The following is a 26,097-nucleotide window of genomic DNA, read 5'->3' as shown; positions in this document are numbered from 1 at the left end:
TCTTTAGAAAGGGAGGCCTGGCGGACACGGTACCTTAAAGTGGTGAGAATACTCCAGCGGGGGCAGTTGTTCCTGGCAGCGGATGCAAGTCGGTGCTTCGTCCGGGGGAAGAGAAGATCTCGTCGGGGAGGAAGACAGGAGTCTGTTGCACTGCCAGGGAAGAAACCAGCTGCAGAGTTTCTCAGGTAAAAGGAGCGGTCCTGTAATTCGCGGTCCAGTGGTAAGTGGCTATCCGGTTGCCGGGGTGCTTGGCACGGGAAATTCGACCAAGAGCCGGTCTGGGGTGTGAAGAGACGAAGGTAAACTGGTTGTGCCCACCAGTCAGGGGAAGAAGCCTCTCCAGCCGGGAGATCTTCTCTGTCGTCGGGAAGTGGGGAGTCGGTTCCTCAGGGCTCCACCGGTGGTGTTGTCGTGGTAGGTCGGCTCAGCTTCTCCCTCGTCGGATTCTCAGGTCCTGTGGCAACTTCTGAAGTTCCAGTCCCCAAAGCCCTGCTTTTATGCAGCATACCCCCATTTAATCAGCCTAGCTGTCAATTAAACATGCTAAGTGGTGAGCCCGCCGGCTCACCACTTGGGCCAATCACACAAGAGTGCGACTTGAGTTACCAAGGTAACTCAGTCCAGGGTGCCTAAACCCCCTCCCACACCCCCTGTGGTACCCAGACATAGTGGCACCACTTTTGGAGGCTTCTGTGGAGAAGCCCGCCAAAAAGTGGAACAAAGGGCTCGACTTGGGTTGGAGTCACAGAAGAGAACGCAAACGCCATTTTAGAATCGAGTCCTGGCAAAAAAAATACCAACAGGCGAATTAATATTAATTAAATAAACCAGCGGTATGTTCGAGGCTATGAGAATTAAATAATTAAAGTTGGTAGCCTCGAACAATAGGAAAATCCCATAGGGAAATATTCGCGGTCGAATATAAAAAGTAGTTTCCAATGCCACCAGCCAAAACTCGATCAGGGGGGACGGAGACGTGCCCCCTCGACTAATAGTCCCCGGGGCAATCGAATTGCCCCGACCAGTACGTCCACAATATGATGGTTTGTACTGGTTTCTGTTAATAATTTGGGACTAGTAAAGCCAATGGTGACTTTACATGCCCTCGGAGACAATAGTCAGTCCCAGGGTATGGAGTCTATGGTGGGGTTTCACTATGACACCCCTGTGTTACTGCACGGAGGGTGCTGTGTAACACACATAGTAAAAACACATGAGACCCTATGGAGTAAAGGACCCCATAGCCCATAAAACACATTAACAGTCAAAGGAATGCCATAAATCATGCCCAAGAGTGGGAGAAAAAGAGTCTCACTCTTGGCAGGAGAAAAAACAAACTCCAGAAATCCTCAGAAACTCACTAGGTTAGGAAATTCAGCCTAAAGAGAGAATTCTCCCTAACAGAGCTTAGAAGTCTCTCTGCAAAAATGGATCAGCTTAACACCAATTTTGCACAGTTGAAGACATTTGTAGAAAGGCATATAATGGACAATATGAAATACCACTGCCCCACGTGTACCTGTGCCCCTTCCACCTGTCCCAGCCAATAATCCCCACCAAATCCCTTTAATCACCGACGCTATGATGAGACCTCAATCCCTTCCTCCCCTGATGATACCCCTTCCCTTTCCTAATGTAATATATTTCTATGTGTAAATAAATATCTATGTGTATACTGTTGGTGGGTGTGTGTGTGCGTGTGTTTTGTTTATCTTTTTAAAAAGCCCTGTTGGAGTCAGCGGACCACGCGACTCTCCGGGCTGTCCATAATCAAAATGGAGGTACCCCGAACAGCGCGCCTGTCCAGAGGTGCCCGCACCCAAAATTGAGGTACCACCGAACAGCGCGCCTGTCCGGACATGTCCACAAAGTTGTGACACACCATTATATGATTTGGGGACCCAGACCCTGTCCTGCAGACACCTCGGCGCATGCGCATCCGATCCCCTGCACCCTCCGAACACCGCGCCTGTCCGCAGATGTTTGTAAAGTTGTGGCGTACTTTTAATTAGTTAGGGGGTCCCGCCCCTGTGCTACGGACACCGGGACGAATGCGCTTATGATCTCCTGTGCCCCCAAACACCGTGCCTGTCTGCAGATGTCCGTAGGTTTGTGATGCACTTTTAATTAGTTTGGGGCCCTAGCCCTCTCCTACGGGCACCACGGCGCATGCGCTTATGATCTCCTGTGCCCTACGAACATCGTGCCTGCCTGGAACTGTCTGCTCCATATGTCGCACTTTTAATTAGTTCTAGGGCCCCACCCCTCCCCTACAGACAACTAGGTGCATGCGCACTGCATCCCGCGCAATAGGTGTCCTACGGACAGCCGTCCTATATGAGGACGTACGGTGACATCATCATGGCCAATCCAGGGTGTTTTTAAGCTGAAACTTCAACTTTGCAGATGTCCTAGACCATGCCCTTGTCGACCTATGGATTTTTAGCAACATTTTGAGCCCTGCTTGGGGTGCGAAGCGCCTGCTCCTGGAGCGTACCCATATAAAAGGCCACACCCCACTGCTACTCATCATTGTGTTTCTGGCTGACCAGGTTGCTGTTTAGCTGGTTTGCAGATTGCTGTGTTTCTGGTTTCCTGATTACTTGGATAATGGCATCCATGGCTGATCGTACTGCTGCCTCAGCACCACATCCACCCTCCTGGTGATGTAGAGGGGGATCAAGAAGAAGAGGAGGATGAGGTAGTGGAAGTGCCCACTACCAGCTGCCAGTGTGAGTCTTGGGTGTGGAGGCTCTTTACCACTATTGGGGGGTACTCAAGGCACGTGCGGCCAAGGTTTGCTGTACTCAGTCACGGTAAGACTCGGCTGTACAGCCACAGGACCACCTCTGTGCTGTGACACCTGAGGTCGAACCACAAGGCAGCACTTCGGAGGGTTGTCCCTTTCGAAGGTGGTAGCAGGTTGAGTTCCTCTATCGCATCCTCTGCATCTGCTCCTGTCACTACAAGAGACACTCCTGTGGGGGCAGCGGATCTCTGAACAGGTCTCACAGGCCATACAGGTAATGTTTTCATGGTGGAAGGACAACATGCCAACATCTCGCAAAAATGCACAAACAGCCCTGTTGACATTGTGCCCTGCTTTCTCCAGTAGCGGACCAAATGAACTGGAGCACAGCCACATCTGTCTCTGGGCAATGCGAGAAAGAATTACTCAGGAGTTTGGAACAAGTCCATGAGCTTCCCAAATGCCTCCTTCATCACAAACTGCAGTGAGATTCCGGTAACATGGCCTAAACCGTTCCCTCCACAATGAACAATAATAATGGCCGGATGATGGCACGTCACCAAAGTGGCAAAAAGTGGAAGCAAGTCCACCCACTTCATGTCAAGCACTCCATACCACTGCACATCAACATGATAAAATCCAAGATGTGCTGCCACTCTACAGTGCTCTGCATAGACCTGCAACCAGTGTATCCACGAGTCCCCCAAAATCCACACACTCTGCCTCCTGAAAGCACATCATAGCCATAGCCAACTGCACTCCTCTCAGCAAACAGACCTTCTGCCACACTCTCTCCTTGGATACCACACCCAGGAAACCTTATGGCCAATCCCTTGGCCTCCATACTCCCATTTCCATGCATGCAATCCTCAAAAGCCACGGATGTGGCACGTACGATCCGCAGACTACCACCGTGTCCGTGGACATATCGTCCAATGCAAAGAGGCGGGGACAGAGAGTTAACCCAGTGTAGGAGATGTCCACTTTAGTGGAGGCTCTGAAAAGAGCCTCTTTTTTAAAAAAAAAAAGGTGCTTATAAACAAACACCTTTTGTTTTGTATTTTCTTTTTGCTTTATCTCTTCTTTTCTTCCTTACAGTCTTACATGAACCTCTTCAAAGCATCCCTTACATTGTAAAAGAAAATGGCATTTCCAATGGTGGATGAAGAAATACCATCTGCAGTGAAAATGTTCACACTAAGAGGATTAATGGTCTCATTATGGAAAGAGAACATCCCAGCACTACACAAAAATGCAAAAATGCCTCTGTTTACAAGACACCTTCCTGCATCTCGTTGAGGACGGAGGACATTGGGGCTGTTCCATACTGCTCTAGGTGGTATGTGTGAGAAAACCACCTTTGCACTGGGAAAAAGCAGCATCAGTGCCTTCACCAAGTCCTTCAGTGCACTGAGCAAACTTACAGCACTGATGTAACCCAAATGCAGTGCTCCACAATGCACTGCTACAACATCGGGAGTGGCCATATCTGTGCAAACTGCAAGCACTCCTTGCAAATTGCAGCCAGGGACACCGCACCCCAAAGCCTCCACTCCTTGAAATATAAGATTGGCAGAAATGCCTCTTCCATTTGCATACCTCTGCAGATCACTTACAAAGGAATCTCCCATCATCAACACACTAACTCTGATATCTTCAATACACACAGCAAAGACAGAAAGTATTACCCTCTCTTCCTATAAAGCACAACATCAACACCTGATTGGCTAATCCCCACAGTTCCATTTCCATGCCAGGCCTGCTGAGAAGTCCTGCATGTGGCACACCATGTCTGGGGACCCTGTAACGTAGGGCAGCCCTTCATCCCTTTCCACTTCACTCTTTGCAGCACTCCCTCATTGGCTACTGTTAAGCAGTCACACACCCATCCACCAATCACATCCAAAAACTCTACATCTAACTCTGTCATCACAGTTCAACACTTCAGATGTACTGTTCAACATGTTATACAATTGCACACACATACAGAGTGACATTTTCCAACACCTGCCTTTCCAGGCCAACAGGGCCTGTAATATCCTAGTGACATTGGGACGCTACCTGCCAAACAAGTATTAGGAATCTGGTGGCAGCCCGTTTGCATCAACAACAGTGTTACAACCATACCCATAGTCACATCCAATGTTACTAACTCTTCTTCCCAACAAATCCTCCTACAGTCTAAAAGAATGTGTTCTGCTAGTACAATTATTGTGCCATTACCACGTATACCCACTTATTTTTTTCTTTCTCAACTGCAGTGAAGAACAGCCTCCTGAAACACAGAAACGTCTGTACTAGAAGATAAACCAGGAATAAAACTACTCTTCACATCCAACAAAGTAAGTGCAGTAGTGCAGTAGTATTCTTTGTGTTACTCATACAGTGCAGTGTAGCCTTATACTAGACTACACGATTCTATACAATCCAACACCATTTGCTTTACTCTTACACATTTCACCTCAGCAGGCACACTCTTTGTATTCTCATCTGAACACCAGCATCGTAAACACCTACTAGTATCATGAAAACATCGTACTGTCCTTACTTATTCATGCACAGGACACTCTCATACACACTGCAGCAAGCCCTTCACACATCAACATACAGAGCTAATATTACAACCTTCCCAACCAGAACTAACAGCCCATTGCACAATCACACAGCCCTCTATGTGTGCCTGCCCTGATATTCAGACACTCATGCACAGTGCACATAAATATATTGCACAACTTTCAAACCCACACTTTCCTTTTTTCTCCAACAGAATAGAATGCCTACCAAAAAGCAACTCTGTAGAAAACAACGAAAAATTAGAGCAGATAAAACTAAAAGCATGCAAAATAGTCACCCACCTCTGGCAGAGTTTGTAGCAAATGTTCAAACAAAACAGCTAATACAGTCCCTCAACGGAACTGAACCAGCTAGCTGGAAAGAAAGTATGGCCCCTCTTCCAAAAAGTAAAAATAAAAAGAAATGTATTAAGATGAATAAAGTTACCAATAGCGCCAGCACTGTATCTACCAATGTTAATGTAAACACAGTGAAGCAATCCAAAAAATGTATTTCACAAAATCATTTCCACCGTAGAGTACTTAAGAATCTTATAAAAACAGCAGAGAAATCCCGCATGGCCCTTAAAACTAACTGCAGCAAACTAATCCTGGAAGCACTCATTGACAGTGCAATGCTCCGATAGGACTCAATGGGAATGGGGATTAACACCATTCCGCCTCCGTGATTCACGGAAACCGGGGTTGTAATGCCCCGGTAATTCCGGGAATCACTGAGGTGGAATGGTAATACGAGTCCAGCGGTAACCAGGCGGTTTTACCGCCTCGGTTACCGCCAGACTCGTAATGTGGCCCATACAAACAAGATCAGACAAACCCAATTGCCATACATAGCAGTGGCCGAGGATATGAAATGATAGACAACACAATTATGGCAGAAGAAACCCTCATTCAAAGAATGTCCCCAACAAACTTACAATCAACTCTCCATTCCACTGAACCAATCCATCTCGTCTACAAATGGCCCTGCACCTCAATGTGTAACGTACGAAAACAATCCTTTAAATCTTTACGGCAATTCCTCAATCAGTATGTGAAAGTAAAAGACAAAATAAGAATAAAAACTTTGCAAGTCATGGACTCCTGTCCAGTGCGCAATTACACAGGACTGCGAGGACATTAATAAGCCTTCATTTTCAGACCTGCTTGCAAAACCACCTTCCACCACATCAAAATGTTAGCGACACACCATTCCTCCAAAGACTGTACTATGCAAAAAGTCTTGCTTTAGAACTGAAACTTTTTAATCACACTTTCCTACATGGCACAGCCAAAGAACTGCTTGAAGAAATAAACCACAACCAAAGCAAATATTTTGGAAATGAAGATCACTTAGAAAATCCAGTAACTTTAGAGAAGAGTAGAGAAAACCTTACAAATGGCAACCTTCTAATACACACGTACAAAAAAGAAATAGCAAATTTTAAAAGCACATCTGCTGAAGTACCAAACCAAATATGTGTGTGTTGTCGCAGAACTTTTTATACAAAGAGCACCAAAACTGTAGCTATAATGTTAAAAATAGAACACAATGAGGAATTCCAATGGTTCCAATTAGCTCTCTTTCTTATAGCAGAAAACAAATACGAAATGACTAACCCCTCAATATTTTGCACATTCTGCCCTACAAAGCTTGATAATAACCAAATGCCTTCAGGGGCTATCACTAATAACTTGGAAATATTCTCACTTCCAAAACGTCTTCAACAGCTTAATTTATTTGAGAGCATTATCATCCAAACAGTACACCCATTTCAAGCTATAATACGCCTTCAAACTAAAACAGCCAAGTTGCCTCCTTCTGAATTACTGAAAGGCATTCGTGGCAAAGAAGTTTATTTGCCATTAGATCTTAAAGAAAATGTAGACACTCTAGGAGTGCAACAGTCAATAGATCAATCTTTGATTATCATAGTGAATGGTATACCTACGAAAGACAAAAGAATTTGGCAACAACTAGTAGACGTAAACAAAGTTAGAGAAGCCCAACAATGGCTTAAAGAGAACAATGAGTACTACAAAAAAAATAACCATTGAAGAAAACCTAAGGGAAACCACCAAAATAATTCAAGATTCCTCATCAACTGGCCAATTTAAACTTGTAGATCCCATTACAGCATCCAATATTTTAGACAATTCATCCACTGCACTCCAAAGACACCATAGACAATGCACTAGAAACATATCAAATGCGGCAAGGTTCTCCAATAAGCATATGGGGAAAAAGTGTAGAAGCACAAGCCTTTCCTCTGCTCTTTCCTACTGGAAAACAGGGACGGTATGATAAAAGATGCACACAAATAACTGCATCAGAATACTGCTTTCTACGAATGCAGTCTGAAGACCCCAGATTCAGACAAAACGTTGAATACATATTCCACCTCCTGTTTGAAAGTGAACTAGCAACTCTATGTTACGGAGTTGCACACACATTGAAAATAGGTTCCAATTTCTTAAACATGTCTGCTACACAACTACTTCAAAAGATACAAGACAAAGATGCAGTTTTGCAGTCAAGTATCACAAATCTCTTGACAAATATGCATGGTACAAAAGATTCCTGGTTCTGATGTCACACAGATGTATGGTGTGTGCTATGGAACCTTGGTCTACCCACATGGTTTGTCACTTTGAGTTTTGCAGAGTATGCATGGGAAGACTTGAATGACTTCCTACGCATAGCAAACCAAAACAAAGAAGGGATAGACATAAAAACACCAGGAAATCTCAGCTCTCTTGACCCTGTAAATGTATCAAGGTACTTTCACCACCACTTTATTGCCATGCTGCACTTCATCTCTAATAAAACAATTCCTCCTGTCAGGAATAAGGGCTGGAGCCACCGGGGAGTGACAAGGTTTTCTTACTAAAAGCCTGTGTGGAATAGAACTACACTTCCCAGCATGCCGTGGGAGGAACTGTAGTTTTCAAGCGCGCGTTGTCAGCTGCAATTGATTGAAGGCAGCATAAAGCAGCAACGCTCGCGCACGCAGGTGTGGCTTATTTTGTTTTCCTGATGGGTGTGGTTGGAGCTGGACGTTGTGCGACTTATACAGAATGGAGCTTTTATTACAGCTCGTGAGGACCCTGGAGCAAGGACGAAGCGGGCGGGCTGGCTGGCGGGTTTCACAGCATTTTCTTCAGACTCCGAGTGGTCCCATGGGGCTGCTCAGAGCTCAGATAAGTAACGGGCACATTAAGGGATGTAAGCAAAGTGTATTTACAAGCAAATCCTTTTTAAAGACTTTGATGCTGAAACCGTGTGTGTTTAAAGGCACACAGCAGAGTGCTTCTACGCCCATATATATCTTGTGTGATAAAACGAGTAATGAGTTTATGGCAAAAATGTTCAGTGATGTTAACTCAGCAGTACACATTACAGGACATTCAGTAGTAGGAGTTGTTGGTGTAAAACAGTAACCTGGTTTCCCTGTCTGGGCATGTACATTACTGCTATATGTGTTCTGTGTTGCTTCAGCTTGCCCAACAGGCCATGTGTTATGTATTTCATGTATGGAATCTAATTCCATTGTTTGTGTTCATCCCTGCTTGCTATATGTTCATCTTGCTACATGTTCACACGTATTAAGGTGTGTTTAGATAATTTTGGAAGTAGGTTAGGAGGCAGGATTAAGAGAACATTACACTAGGTTGTTGTGTGAGTAAAGAACTAGATAGGGAGGTTTTTCCCTGTGCTTCCCTTTCCCTATCCACTTTAGGAGTTCCCTAACCCTCTATCGGGTGTTCCTAACTTCCCCTTACCCTATCCACAACCTCTCCCTAACTCCTCTTCCCTTCATTGGCTGCCACGTGGTGTCCTGTGGATATTATAAAGCGCCTGTGCCAACCATGGTGGGAGGGTCAAATTAATTCGGCTTCTGTGGTTCGGGGGAGAGTGTGGATTTCTCTCCTCCATTATTGTGTGCATTGTGACACCTCCCCTCGGAGAAGCAAAACACTTATTTTGGAGAAAAGAATATCAATCCAGAGAAGCACCACATATCCACATGCTTTTGTGGATAAAAGATGCTCCTACATTTGGTCAGGACAGTGATGCAACTGTTTTGCAGTTCATTCACAAATATGTAACCTGCAATATCCCTTCAGAAAGCACACATAGTGAGCTACATACACGTGTACTTTCCCAAAGACATAAATGTGGCAAATATTGTCAACGCAGATATAAAAACAAAGGGAAATACTCCACCAAATGTCGCTTTGGTTTCCCTAGACCAGTTTCAGTGTGAAAGACAAATCGCATAAAAACACATACTGCATTATAAGAAGCAAAGCTTCAAAGTACATCAATGATCACAATGCAACCATTGCTCTCTTGTGGAATGCAAACATAGATATACAGTACATTGCAGACAATTCCACTGCTGTTGCACGATATGTCGCAGCCTACCTAACCAATTCTGAAAAAACAGAACTAAAAGACCTCTGGGATGACATATCATCTGACAAAACACTCACATAAATTGTACAGCTTTGGAATAAAAATGCTCTCCCATAAAGAATGTGGATGCTACGAAGCTGCAGACCGTTTAACAGTTACCGCCTTATGTGGCAAATCTGAAAACATAGTCTGGCTAAGCCTTGGTCCTGCTGCATCCTGAAAAAAACAGTTCTCAAATCATACCAAGATATAGAACAAAAACCAAAAACGATCCCAACAACCGTGACATTTTTAAAAACAATTTACTGGACACATACTACCCAAACAGAAGTAGTGCTTTGGAAAACATGTGCCTATACCACATAGCCCAACCTTTCTCGTATAAGTATAATATTAAACCAGCTGAAAAAATAGGTAAATGCATAGTCAAAACTTGTGAAGGCAGCCTCGTTACACTTACCAAACCCAGCCTAATCAATCATATAAAACTACCATTTAAAACTCCTCAACATAGAGAACTTTACTACATGTCCGTACACCAACTTTTTAAACCATGGAGAAAAAAGAGGATTTATTAGGCACCCATGACTCCTTTGAAGATGCTTTCAATGCAAATGAAAGCAGTATAACAAATATCAACTTCAAGCAGCACAAAAACCTGTTGGACAATGAACGCCAACAAGAGGAAGAAGTTGTTAGGGAGAATTCTCTGTAAAGGCTAATTTCCCAAACCTAGTGAGTCCCTCAGCAGATTTGCTGGATTTTTTGGGGTTTATTTTTTCTCCTGCTAAGAGTGAGACTCTTTTTACTCCCACTCTTAGACATGATTTGAGGTGTTCCTTTATCTTTCCATGTGTTTTATGGGCTATGGGGTCTTTTACTCCATAGGGTCTCATGAGTTTTTGATGTGGGTTACACAGCACCCTCCGTGCCGTAACCCAGGGGTGTCGTAGCGACCCCCCAACATAGACTCCATACCCTGGGACTGACTATTGTCTCCAAGGGCATGTACAGTCACCATTGGCTTTACTAGTCCCAAATTATGAACAGAAACCAGTACAAACCATCATATTGTGGACGTACTGGTCGGGGCAATTCGATTGCCCCGGGGTCTGTTGTTCGAGGGGGCACGTCTCCATCCCCCCTGATCGAGTTTTGGCTGGTGGCAGTGGATACTACTTTTTATATTCAGCCGCGAATATATCTCTATGGGATTTTCCCATTGTTCGAGGCTACCAACTTTAATTATTTAATTCTTATAGCCTCGAACATACCGCCGGATTATTTATTTAATATTAATTCACCGGTTGGTATTTGCTGCCAGAACTCGATTCTAAAATGGCGTTTGTGTTCTCTTCTGTGACTCCAACCCAAGTCGAGCCCTTTGTTCCACTTTTTGGCGGGCTTCTCCACAGAAGCCTCCAAAAGTGGTGCCACTCTGTCTGGGTTCCACAGGGGTTGTGGGAGGGGGTTTAGACACCCTGGACTGAGTTACCTTGGTAACTCAAGTCGCACTCTTGTGTGATTGGCCCAAGTGGTGAGCCGGCCGGCTCACTACTTAGCATGTTTGATTGACAGCTAGGCTGAATGAATGGGGGTTTGCTGCATAAAAGCAGGGCTTTGGGGACTGGAACTTCAGAAGTCGCCAGAGGACCTAAGAATCCGAGGAGGGAGAAGCTGAGTCGACCTGCCACGACGACACCACCGGTGGAGCCCTGCTGAACCGTCCCACCACTTTTCCCGACGACAGAGGAGATCTCCAGTCCAGAGAGTCTTCTTCCTTTGACTGGTGGGGATAACCAGTTTTGCCTTCTTTTTACCTTCCTGGAGCATCTCGTGGCCGCCTTGCCCGTGCCAAGCACCCCAGCAACCGGAATACCACGGTTTACCACTACCGCAAGAGAAGGGTAGTACCTTTTAACCGAAGAACTCCGCGGCTGGTTTCTTCCCTGGCAGTGCAACGACCTTCATCTTTCCTCCACGGTGAGACCTCCTCTTCCTCTGGACGAAACACTGACTTGCACCCGCTGCCAAGAACAACTGCCCCTGCTGGAGCTTCCTTCACACTTAAGGTACTGTGTCCCGCCTGGCTTCCCTTGCGACAGATCGTTTGGGGTGACAGTAAAGCCTCGACTTTCTAACCTGGGCTGGCCTGGGACAACCTAGCTAACTTTTCCTGAATTTAATTTCATCCTTTTTGTGCGAACTATCTACAAAGACTCTTTGGGCATAACCCCACTGTGTGAACCTGGACCCCTTCTGCTTGCTCTCTCCAAGAGTGGGCCTTGCAATTGACTTCCTTGCTCTCCAGTAGAACTCTGCCTATCCGGCCTTACTGTGGTTCTTGGAAAAGTATTGAAAGTTGTGTGCTTCCATAACTCTGCCTTTTTCCCTCCCTTTTTTATAACTCATTAGAGTGCCATCTTATGTTAAGCGCTCACCTCTGTCTGAAAATAAGTGGTGCTTCTCACTAAGACGTGTCTAATAAGTAATTAGGGTTGTATATATATGATAGTGACTGTGTGCTGAATTTACTCACCTCTTTTTGCTAGTGTAAATTACAAGTGTGTCTTTAAATAAATCATTATATACTTTTACACCAAAGCTCTGGTCAGTGTTTGCTGGTGCTACTGTGTCTCTGTACCTATTGTGTATACTCTACATACTGCCTAACTCTTCTTGAGGGAAGTCTGACTGCTCAGCCACAGCTACCAAGTGAATCTGTGTGTTACAGACTGCTACCAAGTGGGTTTACTGCCAAACACCTGTAGTCTTAAATCTTTTGCAGTGGTCCGTAAGGGAACTGCACAGTTTTCTGCCTAACACTGGTGTACAGCGGTGGGATTTGTATTGAGTATACATTTTAGTGTGCTTATAGATACCTTAGTGCAAATAACCACAAAGCTTAGCACTAAAAGAAGTATTTTCTAAAACCTGTCAACTATGGAAAGTTATAGTCAAGTGTCCCTTGCTACAAAAACTGCTGATTGCTTATGCGTTCTCTGTAAGCATAAGAATCTCCTGACTAAAGGCAAGAAAATTGAGCTAATAGAAAGGTTGTTAGCAAACCAAAGTCTGGATGGTGGTTCAGAGGAACCTACCACTCCAGCAACTGTAGATAACAGCAATGATATTCATATGAATGTTAGTATTGATGACTTTGAGTCAGAAGCAGAAGAGAAGGTGGAAGATGTTAGAGTTGTCTCCCCTGGGCCTCTACCTGCCCTGCCAGCTGTACCTACTGGACCCTTACCAGGTCCCACACTTAATCCTCAATATATGGATCTAGAACACATGAAGCTTGAATTAGAATTCAAAAGAATTAATGCTCAAACAGAACAACGGCACCAAGAACTAAGGCTCAGAGAATTGGAGCTCAACCATGAGCTAGAAATGAAAAAATTGTCTGTGGAAAGTGCTTCTCTCTCCGAATCCTCTAGGAGTTCCAGTCCCAAAAGACCCCGGATGCCTAAGGAGTTGGTGGGTATGTATGAGCCTAAGTTGGATGTGTTGGATTGGTTGGGTTTGTTTGAATATAATCATGGGCTCCAGAACATTACAGGAAATTAGATACTTTCCTTGTTGTTCTCTAGGCTCCCCCCTGTTGCAACTGATGTGGTAATGGAGTTGGTGGAGGAGGATAAGAAGGATTATGAATGTGTGAAACTAGCTTTGATAGCTAGATTTGGGAAGACCCCTTCCCAGTACCGTAAGAGGTTTAGGACCCTCAAAAAGCATGATGGTACCCCTTGGGCTACCTGGGACCGTGAAAGTTTTAAGAACTTAGAGGGATGGATTAAGGGTTACAAGGTGAACACTTATGAGGGAATGAAGAATCTTGTGTTGTTGGAGTCAATTTATGATGCCTGCTCTCCTGAGCTCAGACAGCACTTGGCTGATTCTAAGGAATTAGATTCCAGAAAACTAGCTAAGGCTGCTGACTTGTGGGTTGCCAACAGGGCTACTCAAAAGGACTCTGGGGTAACTCAGAAAAAGGATGAGGGGAAGCAGCCAAAAAAGGACTACAAAGAGAATTCTAATAATTCCCATTCCAAAGAGGGCCCCAAACAGAACAACCAGGGTATACCACAAGGGAAACCAAAACAGAGTAGTGTACCCTCTGGTGGTAAGCCAGTAGGAGGTCAGAACAAGCCACCATTCCAGAAAGCATTTGGTAAATGCTTTGTTTGTGGCTTGCCTGACCATGTGAAAGGAGATCCCAGATGTAAGGGTAAACCTTCAGGGGTCCAGCTTATCTCCTTAGCCTTTGCTCCAGAGGAGGAAGTACAAATGGCAAGTGGAAACTTTCTACTGCTGGCTGATGATCCCATTGGAGTCTCAGCCAGTGTTTCTTTAGTGTCTTTGGGTCTGTGGGAACAACAGAATTTAGATGTCTATAACTCTATCCCAGATAATACTAAAGAGTATTATAAGGACAGTGTCCAGGTGAATGGTCAGGAGACTCCTGCCATTAGGGACACTGGGGCCAGCATAACTGTGGTGGATAAATCTTTTTTTCAGGCTGAGGATGCTGCTAAGGCACCCAAATGCCTCACCAAGTTAGCTGGAGGGCCTGTGCAGATGCTTCCCCAATTACCAGTTCTCATCCAGTGTAATGACATGACTGTGAAGATACCTGTCAGCATACAAAGTGAGGTACCAGGAAGGGTTCTGTTGGGTAATGACCTGAAAACTCTTGGAGTAGTGTCACATACCCCCAGACCTCCTAGTAAAAGGTTACAGGAGCTCCCCAGACCTCCAAGGGAGAGAACCATGAGAGGTACTCCCAAGGATATGATGAAGAAAGATATCACTTCTACTCCACTGGAGTTACCACTTGCTATCACTGAACAAAAAGAAGCAAAGGGGAAACCCAAGACTTCCAAGAAACAGCCAGCAGCAAGCACTCCATTGCTTTCAACAAGGACTTCCCCTAGGTTGTCCAAAGTTACACCTGTAACTCCACCTCCAGCTGAGGCTGAGAGGGAGGTACAACCCTGTATGGTGGAACTAGACTCTGAAGAAGAGCTAGTGGAAGGCCAAGAACTCATTGGAGAACTGGATCCTGTTGACCATCCTGAGCTGCAGTCTTTACTGGCAGAAGGTGGACCCAACAGGGCGGACTTCAGTAAGGGACAGAGAGAATGTCCAACTCTGGAAGGTCTTCGCCAACAGGCAGCTTCTCAGGCTGATGGGCAAGAGCCTAGGAAGCATAAGTTGCACTGGGAAGATGGCCTCTTCTACAGTGAACCAACTGAGTCTGCACCTGGAGACTACAAGCGGCTTGTAGTACCTCAAGAAAACAGACAACAGTTCTTGCAACTAGCCCATGAGATTCCTTTGGCTGGTCACTTGAGTTTCAAGAAGACCAAGGAAAGGCTCTCACTCTACTTTTATTGGCCAAAAATGGGAGCTGAGGTAGATAAGTTTTGCAAGAGCTGCCATACCTGCCAGACTTCTGGTAAGGTTGGGTCCAAGAATGTGGCACCTTTAGTGCCTCTCCCAGTTGTGGGAGTCCCATTTGAGAGGGTAGGGATTGACATTGTTGGTCCCCTTGATCCCCCAACCTCCTCAGGCAACAGGTTTATCCTTGTTGTAGTAGACCATGCTACTAGGTACCCTGAGGCAATTCCTATGAGAACTGTTACAGCTCCGGCTGTGGCTAAGGCCCTCCTTGGTATTTTTACCAGGGTTGGGTTTCCTAAGGAAGTAATCTCTGACAGGGGGTCAAATTTTATGTCCCACTACATGAAAGCCATGTGGAAAACCTGTGGAGTTACTTACAAGTTTTCTACCGCCTACCACCCTCAGACAAATGGATTGGTAGAAAGGTTCAACAGAACCATGAAGAGCATGATAGGTGCTTTAGAGGATCCCCTTAAAAGGAAGTGGGACCTTCTATTGCCATGCCTTCTCTTTGCTTATAGAGAAGTCCCTCAGGAGGGAGTATGTTATTCTCCCTTTACTTCTCTATGGCCATCCGGTCAGAGGTCCATTGGCCCTGATCAAGGAGGGGTTGGAGAGTGCTCCTTCCCCCAAGACAGTCAGAGTGACTGACTATGTGATAGGTCTCCGCAGGAGAATGTCACAAATGATGGCAGAAGCTACTGATAACCTGAAAGCTGGACAAGCCCTGGTCAAGCTTTGGCATGACCAAAAGGCTAACATGGTTGAGTTCACTCAAGACCAGCTAGTTCTAGTTATGATCCCAACAAGGTAGAGGGCCTTGCAAGATAAATGGATGGGACCCTTCAAGGTTGTGGGTAAACTTGGAGAGGTGAACTATCTGGTGGACTTGGGCAAACCCAAGGAGGCTCCTAAAGTCTTCCACACCAACCGACTAAAGGCGTATGTCTCCAGACCTGAAGTAGGAGCCTTGCTTCTAGCTTCAACAGAAGAGGAAGAAGAGAGCGAAGCTCTACCTGATCTCCTCAGAGGCTTACCCTTGGACGAAAAGATTGAAGGAGTAAATCTCTCTTCAAATCTTACACCTGAGCAACAAGAAGAGTGCAAAGCCATGTAAAATTAGTTTGCCTCTCTGTTCTCACTATCACCAGGCTTGACCCCTTGGGGGCAGCATGATATACTCACTGGTGACTGTCTGCCAGTCAAAAGCAGAGGATATAGAATGTGAAGGCAAGCGTCCCCAGATAGCACGACCCTCCCCGCAATGAGAGGCTAGAATGGACTCTCCCACGAATGGGAATAAAGCTAGGACCAAGTGCAGGTGAGCTTAAGGGAAGCTTTATCTAAGTCAAAATAGGGCATGCAAAGGACTCTGCAAACTCCGAGAGCGCTCTGTCTGACAATCGCAAAGACAGGCATTTATATTTACAAAAAGTGTCATAGGCACCTACACACTATAGGGGGCACATGTACATGGGGATTGGGTGGCGTCGACTAACTATATGTGCAGCTGTGATGCGTCTCTCCGTGGTTGGTGGACACAGCCGGGTGCCAACGTGGGGTGGGCATGTCAGCTGGGCTCATCCGGGAGGCGCTGTCCGGTCAGGCGTGGTCAGTGTCATTGATGGACGTCTTTCTTGGCTTTCTGCCCAAAGGGCCAGGCACACCCCATTCATTCAATGCTGCAATGTCAGTTGTCCTGTAAATCCCACAATAGGTTATTCTACAGGTTAATATAACACAGGAGGAATGCGCATTAGGTGGGATACTTTGGCGATACATCAATACAGGGTTGCTGTTATCCTCTTGACTAGGTATCATAGGCCACGCGGTCGGGTCTCAGGGCTCGGGGTAAGCTGTCCGGGCTTTGGGTCTCATTAGAAGTCATGATGGATGCTTTTACACAATGTTGGTGCAATATTAGGTGTCTTCTTTTACAAGCGTCATTAATCTGGGGTGAACTGGTGGGTCGTGGGACCTATGAGGGGGTACCTCTGGCCTCTGGTTATGGCCGGATTTTGCTACTGGGCTGTAAATAATTCAGGTGGCTGTTCGTGGCCATGTGAGCTGCGGGGGAATCATGAATGCATGAAGCGGCTCCAGCCGAATTGGGGGAGGTGAAGCGGTGTAGCTCGGCCTTTGCTTTCTCTGGCAGGCTTCAATGGGAAGGGAGGGGAGATGGCCTTGGATATTCCCGCGATGATAGCCTTCTCGCAAGCTGCACATTTGTATTGAATTGCATTGAAGACGAAGGGATTCGTATAATGTAATAATGTATAATGTCTAATGTAAAAATGGCTAAGGGGTTACACATCTATAGTATTTACATCAGTACATATTAATTTCAGAATTCGTTAACTGTATCAACAGCTCTATTAGTCACTACAGGGTAAGTATTTGCAAGATTAGCAGTTTTAGCATCACATTGTAAACACGATACTTGAGGTAGCATTAGGGTTGGTGGAGCACGCAGGAGCAACAGACCAGTACGGTTGACAGCAGTAGAATACACGTTAAACTCGTACATTTACATTTGATGGCATTCTATGTATCTCGTTAAACAATTTACATGAGCTCACAATACTGTCGTGCTTGTGTTCCTTTGCACTCTAGCAGCATCAGGGTAGTCATGGCATAAGGACTTGGTATCACTCTCTTTACATTACCCCTAGAGAAGCACATAGTAGGAGGCCAGGGGCCCTGAGTGTGTGCACATACTGAGGGGGTTTGAGTATCGTGACCATGTGGTCACACAATGACACATTCTTCTGTTCGTACAGTGTTTGTAGATTTTTGACACAGAGGTCGTGCAGAAGGGATATCATTGTAATGCAATATATGTATATATGTATATATGTATATATGTATGAGCAGTTTCTTGGTGTGGGATTAAGGCTTTTGTTTCATCGAGGATGGTTTACAGTTATTTTCCAAGCCAGCCCCGCTGCCCGGGTCACGCTGAGGATAATGATGCACTGCGGAAGGTGAAAGATACAGTGTTTGCTCTAACACTAGCTCATGTCTGACTGGTCGTGGGAATGGGCTTTCAGCGGATCTGCCAGGGAGCGGAGGCAACAGGGTAGACGAGGACTCTCTGAAGGTGGGGGCCGTGCTGCAGCGCACATGGAGTCATGTCTTAAGATGGCGTTCTGGTTTTCAAAATGGTTTCCTGGGCCTAGCCTAATACAGTATGTTTAGTCGATGTGTCGGCCAGTGGTCCACCCACCACCTGGGCCCTGGTGGTAGGGGGTCCCCTGATGAGTCATAGACATCACAAGGAGGGGACTATAGGGGAGGGGGGTCTCTTTGACCTTTCCTCCCATACATTTCCCCCCTTTCGTTACTTAAGTAACGAATACTTTAAGTCCCCCAATTGCTCACATTCCTTTTTATCGGCACTGCCTCGTCCCATGCCGGGGTGCCCTTTATGGGCATCCAGGCCCTACATACCCCCCTCAGGCTTTCTCCCCTTCTAGCATATTCGTTTGGGGTACAAGTCAAGTATATACAATCCCTAATCCCTTCCAAGTCTACCCACACTTCCGTATACCATTCAAGTTCCCGGGGCTCTCTAATTGTTGTGTGCCATAATCTGTCTACTATATCCCCATTGCGGTATACCGGCACCATCTGGTATTTAGACCCAGGCTCTTCGCCTGTTTGTACTTGAGCTTCCTGCATAGCTTGCACTGTGCCTCGAGCATTGCCCATTGTCACCATCATCAATGTACCATTTGGTACCGCGCCTGCACAGCATCGAAGGCCCATCTGGCACACACAAAAAATCAGAAGTAAAAACACTACTGTGGGCATTAGTAGTTTAACAGTCATTCCCAGCCATGATGGGACCCAGGAGAAGAGGTTGTCGAACCACGTGCTTGCTTCTGCCCCACCTTCCGTTTTCATTCTTTCTCCTAGGTTGTGCACTGCTGCGATCACTTGGGAGAATGTACCATTATCTGCGTCTTCAGAAGGTACGAAAGTGCAGCATGCACTTCCAATTTTTCGGCAAACACCTCCGTCCATTTCTGTGAATAGGTCTAGGTCATACCTATTTTGCATTGTTATTAGCCGCAGGGCTCTCAGCTCTACCTTGATCACGTTGAAACCTTCTTCAGTATCGTTTGCTAACTGGATCAGCTCCCAGCGTGTTATTTGGAGCCACTTAGCATTTGCCCGTGTCTGGATGCTTGGAATGAGTGAGGCAAAGAAGGTCTCTGCAGAGCTAAACAATCGATATCTGTCTGGGATCTGTGCCAATAGCTCTGAAGATGCTTTGGATATGTAGTTTGATGATCGCCTGTTTCGGGACAGCATTTCTTCCTTGTTGCGAGAGGACAAAACATACATCTGCGGTTCTTCTTTTGGTTGGGCCTTGTTTTTCGCGGGGGGCATCTTGCCCTTTCCTGCCCCCACCGATGTGGCTCTCTGGTATCACCATTAGTGCTGAATGTAGTGTGGCCAATGAGCAACTGCCGCTCCATGATTGTGGGAGATGCAAGGATGCCTGGCGGCCACACACCCAGTAGGTGTCCATGAGTGCTGCTGTCCCCTTCCTCATGTCTGGGATGGTGAGAGTCCTGTTGCAGTCTTTGTTTATTCCCATTGCGGTCTTTCCTTCCCCCTGGAAGCATAGTTCATATGTTATTTCTTTCTGCAGTTCGAACGGTTTTTCAATGGCAGTCACCCATGTTAACTTTGTGATGTGCTCCTTCCAGATGGGTGTACACGTTCTTTCGATCCACTGCAGCTTTTCAGGTGACACTCCCCGCAGCGCCTCCGCTTTGCATGTAACTTCTTCGTCTTTCCATCTGTTATCTGTGAATAATGTCTCCTTTATTACAAAAAATGGTTCTTTCAGGCATATTACGCCTTCCACTTTCGGGTAGCATGTTTTCTCGTTCTGCAGCATGCTAAAAGTTATTTCGTGTGCCTGAAAGGTGTTCTTAATTCTGCACAGCGTAAGATGAAGGAGACATTGGGCATTTATCAGAGGCAATTCTTTTGGTAGCAACACCTTGGGCGTTTTTTGAGGCATGGGGGATAAGGGAACAGACATAGCAACTCTCATTTGTTGTTTGTTTGGCAGTTGCGCTCATGTCTGCATACCATTTATTAGTCTGGTGGGTGTGTCTTGGATCTTCCATTTGATCTAAACCCAGTCCATGATACTCGTCATACTTCCTACTTCCCACCTCCCTTTTCCTTCTATTATTTCTAAGATATCTAGCAGCTTCATGGGCAATGTGTGATCTATACCCCCCTTTTCCCACATCCCCTTCGTTCCATTCATCATATAGCAATGCAAACTTTTCTGCCATCTTTTTGTTCTCTTCTTTTATTCTGTGATATGATGTACTGGCTGCTGTAGGGGTGGTTACTTGTGTGGGCGGGGTAGTCGGGGTATTATAAAGCCACGATATGACAGAAGGGTTGCAATCATTTAGGCTGTGGGCATTGTAGTTAAAGACATTTGGCAGGGGACTTATGCTAACATTCATTTCAGCACTGTTTTTCTTGGAGTGGTTGATTGTTTTGGGCGGTTTCGTGTTATACCCCCATACAAGCTGGTATCCGTTCCATACCAAAAAATCACCTTCTTTTGCCCTTTCAGTTGTTATATTTTCATTTGCAATATTACTTCTGTTCCCCCCTCCCCCATCATTCATCTTGACAGAGGTGAATGCTATGAACCAATATGTGCTTATGCCAAACAGCATCACAAAAAATAATACGATACACACAGACAATCCACATTCATACGAATATCTACAACTTTCTACTATAGCATTTCTATATCTCGATATTCTATTGCTCTCCATTGCGGGCCGCCCGTTTGTTGCCATGGTTGTTCCTATTTGAAACATAAAAGTGCATTAAGTATATACATGTAAACATTTTCTTTTTGTACTGTAGTCACCATACAATTATAATCTGAGATAGAGGGAGAGAGAGGGGATGGGTGTAGAGAGAACGAGAGAGAGAGAGAGACATATTCTCATTCATATTTGATCACTTTTTCCATTTTTCATTTCAACCATTAATGTTATTCATTTTTTTTTCTTTTTTTTCGTACCTGTAATTCAATTTCTTTGTTAGCATATTAATATTCCTGATACACTTCTGTTTAGCTGTACCTTTTTCTTTCAATGTTTCATTTGTTGTTGTTTGCTGTTGTCTGTGCCTCCTCATTCACTTCCGCCTGAACATTATTTTAGGCCCTCCGTACGTCTGTTAAATGTATCCAGTGCCTCAGCCCTTTAACCTTTACTGCTGTGGGAGTACAAAAAACTACCTCGTAGGGGCCATGGAATCTTGGGGCACTCCATCTGCGCACAAAACTTCTAACATAAATAAAATCCCCTGGCATCAGTTGTCCTTGGGGGTCCTGTTCCACAAATGACACTGCTTGGTTTCCCTCTTCTCTTGTAAATGGCGGTGAAAGTTGTCTTGAGATTGCATGCGCTGCCCTAGTCAGTTTTTTCAGATAATCAGTAAACTCTTCTCCTAATATTGTGACACTTCTATGTGCATCTGAGTGTCTACTCAGCGGAGAATGTGCTGTGTGCATTCTTCTCCCCGTCACAATCTCGTGAGGGGACAAGTGGTGGTCCTTACTTGGCTGGTTTCTCAACTCGAATAGTGCTGGGGGTAAGCAATACACCCAGTTCTTTTTGATTGAGAAGCATAGTTTGGACAATCTTCCTTTTAATATGCCATTGATCTTCTCGACAACGCCATTACTTTGAGGGTGATAAATCGAGCAAAGCTTGTGTTTGATCCCCAATAATGCAGTAACTTCCTTGAACATTTTGTTCACAAAATGAGTGCCGTTGTCTAAGCGAATCACGTCGCAAATTCCCCAGCCCGGGAATACTTCTCTCACTAGGAACTTTGCAGTGCACTTAGCATCAGGACGTGCACATGGACTAGCCTCAACCCACCTCGAGAATGGACATACAACTACTATCATGTAGCGTGCCCCATTACACCTTTCCCTCATGTCTGCGTAATCAATGTGTAGTTCCCGGAAGGGCCCTGTGGGTTTTGGAATTGTCCCTCTGAGTGTCCGCAAAGTCATCCCAGAATTGTATATCTGACACGTTGTGCACTCCATTGTTAATCTTGATATATGTTCCTGGAGCCCTGGCACAAACCAATCTTCCTGTATCTATGCTGCTATGTGTTGTTTGGCATTGTGTGCTGGAAAGTGTAATTGCTGGAACGCTATCTCCATCAATTTAATGGGCATCACCACTTTACCTGTGTTGCTCTGGCGCCATAGTAAATCTGTTGCCGATTGGCTGCAATCCCTTTTTTCCCACAATGCTTTTTCTTCATTACTTGCTCCTTCCTGTAACTCTATGTATTCACCTGCAGCTTCCTTTTGGAAATATGACGCCTCCTTGGCGGCAGCGTCCGCTGCCGCGATTCCAAAGATACAATATCTGTATTAGACGTATGTGCTTGACACTTGACGATTGCTATCATTGTAGGTTCTTTTAGTGCCTCAATTAATTCCTGAAGCAACTCGGCATGTTGTACTGGGGTCCCATCCGCCCTGCGAAACCCTCTCCGTCCCCACCGGGCCAGACCACCGTGTACCGTTGTAGTCATGTATGCTGAATCTGTGTGTATTGTCACTGTGTATCCCTTGGCTGCACGTAATGCTTCAATTAGGGCAACAAGTTCTGCTGCTTGTGCGGAAAAGTTTGATGGTAGGCGATACTGTACTAACACTTCGTACTCACCTTCTTCTAATCTTACTACTGCCATTCCTACATGTTTCTCACCTGTATCCATGTCAATTGATGCCGATCCATCTACAAAGTACACTTCTCCTTCTGTTAGGGCATTTTCACTTACCACCGGGCCCTCACCCTGTTCTCCTGTGTATGTTGCACAATTGTGCTTTTGCATGTCTTCTACTGTACATGGCTCTGTGATGAATGTCGCTGGATTTACTGTTCTACACCTCACTATGTGGATGTTAGCGCTGGATAATATTATCTCGTACACTGTTGCTCGCTGTGTTGTTAGTGTGCTTTTTGATCTTTCCAGTATTGCGAAAAGGGAGTGTTCCGCATATAATGTAACGGAGCATCCCATTACTATAGTTGCACTTTTCTCAATGGCGAATGCGGCAGCAGCGAGAGACTGTTCGCAAGCGAAGTGGCCTTTTATTACTGCGTCGAGTGTGCCATTGTAGTAAGCCAATGGCTTGTGTCCCATGGATGTATTTTGTGTCAGAACAGCTGTCATTAGTGTTCCCTTGCAGTGGAAAAACAGGTAAAATTTGCGTTCATAGTCCGGGCTGGCGAGTAGTGGAGCGCTTGAAATTAGCTGTTTCAGTGACGCAAATGAGTCACTCATTTCTTTTGACCATTTTATTTCTTTACTCTCCCGCTGGGCCTCCTTGAGTGCTTGTAGTAAGGGTCTTGTGTATTCTGCGTAGTCTAGTATCCATGCTCTGCAATAGTTGCACATTCCTAAAAACTTTTGCATTTCTTTTACATTTTTTGGCTCTCTTACTGCTGTGATCGCTTCTACTCTGTCAGGTATTATCTTTTTGCCATCCTTTGATATCAGCTGTCCCAGGTATAATACTTCTGGTTGACAGTATTGTAGTTTCCCCCTGTCCACTTTGTACCCTTTGTGGGCCAGCAGTGTTAGGAGGGTAACTGAGCCCTTCCTGCGCTCTTCCTCATTCTGTGCGCTTATGAGCAAGTCATCTATGTACTGAATGATTGTGCTCTCCGCTGTCAGGTTTCCCAAATCTTCGTGGAGGATACGATTGAATATACTGGGGCTCTCACAGTAACCCTGTGGTAACCTGCAATGCTCATATCTTTTCCCCCCTAGTGTAAATGCTGTCAAGTATCTGCTCTCTTCTGCCAGGGGAATGGAGAAAAATGCATTTTTCAAATCAACTACTGTGAAATGTGATGCGTTTTTTGGGATACTGCAAAGTATCGATGCAGGGTTCGGGACTAGAGGAAACTCTTTTTGTATGACGTCATTTAGTGGGCGTAGGTACTGGATCATCCTCCATGCCCCTCCCTTTGCTTTTTTGATCGGGTAAATGCAAGTATTACATGGGGAATTTGAGGGTATTATTATTCCCTGAGCCAATAAGGCACTTATCGTTTCTTTTATCCCTTCCTCAGCTTCACGGGACAATGGGTACTGTTTCACTCGGGGCAGGATTGCTCCTGGTTTTAGTTTTATCGTGACTGGGGTAACTCCGTGCAACAACCCTACATCATGGGGGCCTGTAGTCCACAAGTTGTTTGGCACTAGTTTCATGTCGTCATCAAAAAAGGAAGGTGGTGCTCTCACCACAGCCATTAACTGTACAGGCACTTGTCTCGTCTGTATCAAGATATCACATGGTATTGCTATTTCCATTATTATTTCTCTGTCACTTTCTGAGTCTGAAAAGAGATCCTTATCTGGTATATCACGTAAGGCAATGTCAGCATTGATGCACAACACAGTGCGCCATTCACGCCCATCTATGTCCATACCAATTACTGCAATTCTTTTGGCTGATATCTGTACCACATGCAAATCTAAAGATATCACTGACCCCGGTGTAATGTCTGTGCATACTATTGGGCGGAAGATGAATTCTGTTGGTACCCTCCATTCTAATATTTTCAGCTCAGGTACTACTCGTGCTAGAGTTTTCAACCCTTCAATGAACACACTTTCATCTACCGGCATACCACGTATCTCCGGTGCTGTTGCTCGTGCATGTACCACTAGCATTACACGCAGCGGGCATATTCCTGGGGTGGAGCAAACTATCCCTCTTTCTGGGAAGGATATAGTCATTTTGAGCTTACTGAGAAGGTCCCTTCCGAGCAAGTTTATTGGGGAATGTTCGTAATAAAGTAGGGGCGTCCTCACTGTCTTCCCCCCCCACTGTCACATCCAACTCTTCTGTGTAAGGAACTTCGATGACAGCCCCAGAGAACCCCTGCGTCTCCAACCTACGGTTAGAAAGCAGAAACCGACCTTCACGTATGCATGATTTTTCGTCTCCCGAATCCACCATAAATATGAACTGCTTGTCTCCTATCTGCACCCCTACTAATGGTTCCTCCGCTGCATTGTAGGTGGTAGATAGGATGGGACACGCAACTGTGGGCTTTCCTATGCTGGCCGCCTCATGGTTCCCCCTTGGCTAAAGACATTGCCTGACACTACTGCTACGCCGCTGTAGGGGGCTGGGGCAGGTGGCCCGTTCGCAACTGTTGCGAATGGGTTTCCTGGTGTGTAGTGCATAGGTTCGTCGTTCTGTGGGTGACCCTGTGTTCTATTGTGTTGAGCGGGTCTTTGGTCTACTTACGCTTGCTCCTGTTGCCTCTGTTTTCTTCCCATTGGGAGGCCATATGGGCTCCCTGGGTTGGGGTTACCGTATTGCTTCATATCCTGAAATCCGTTGTTAGGTCTGTTCCTACATTCTCGTGAGAAGTGGCCCCACCTCCCGCAATTCCAACAGCTCCCTTGTGCACCTCTGGAGCCTTGCCCCCATACCGTCCATTACCACCGTACCCCGCCCCCCTCCTCTGCGACCCCTGTACCCACCTCGTCCCCCTCGAGGGGCCCAATCCTGCCACTGCGGACCTCCGTACTGCTCCTGACCGTTCCACTGTGGCTGTCCCGCTACGGCCCAATTCGCTGCCATCCTCCCCTGTATTGCTACCAGCCCCTCCTCCTCCTCGTCTCCCTCCCTACTATGTGGGAGCGCCGAAACTGCTGCAGCGACCTTCACCAGTTTCGTTTGTACTAACTTGGCCTCATCTGCCAACCTTTTTTGTACTATTTCTTTTTCTCGTTCCTTTATTCGTTTGCAGTGGTGTACTATTATACTCTGTATTTCGGGCCACCCCTTTGCCTCGATACCTGCAATTTTGTCAAGTGCTTTCTGTACCTCTTTAGGCAGGCCTCTCTTTATTATGAAA

This window comes from Ambystoma mexicanum, chromosome 1q (genome assembly GCF_040938575.1).
Source record: "Ambystoma mexicanum isolate Mex_15411 chromosome 1q, UKY_AmexF1_1, whole genome shotgun sequence".
NCBI classification, from domain to species: Eukaryota; Metazoa; Chordata; class Amphibia; order Caudata; family Ambystomatidae; genus Ambystoma; species Ambystoma mexicanum.
Note: the sequence above shows the minus strand (reverse complement) of the source record.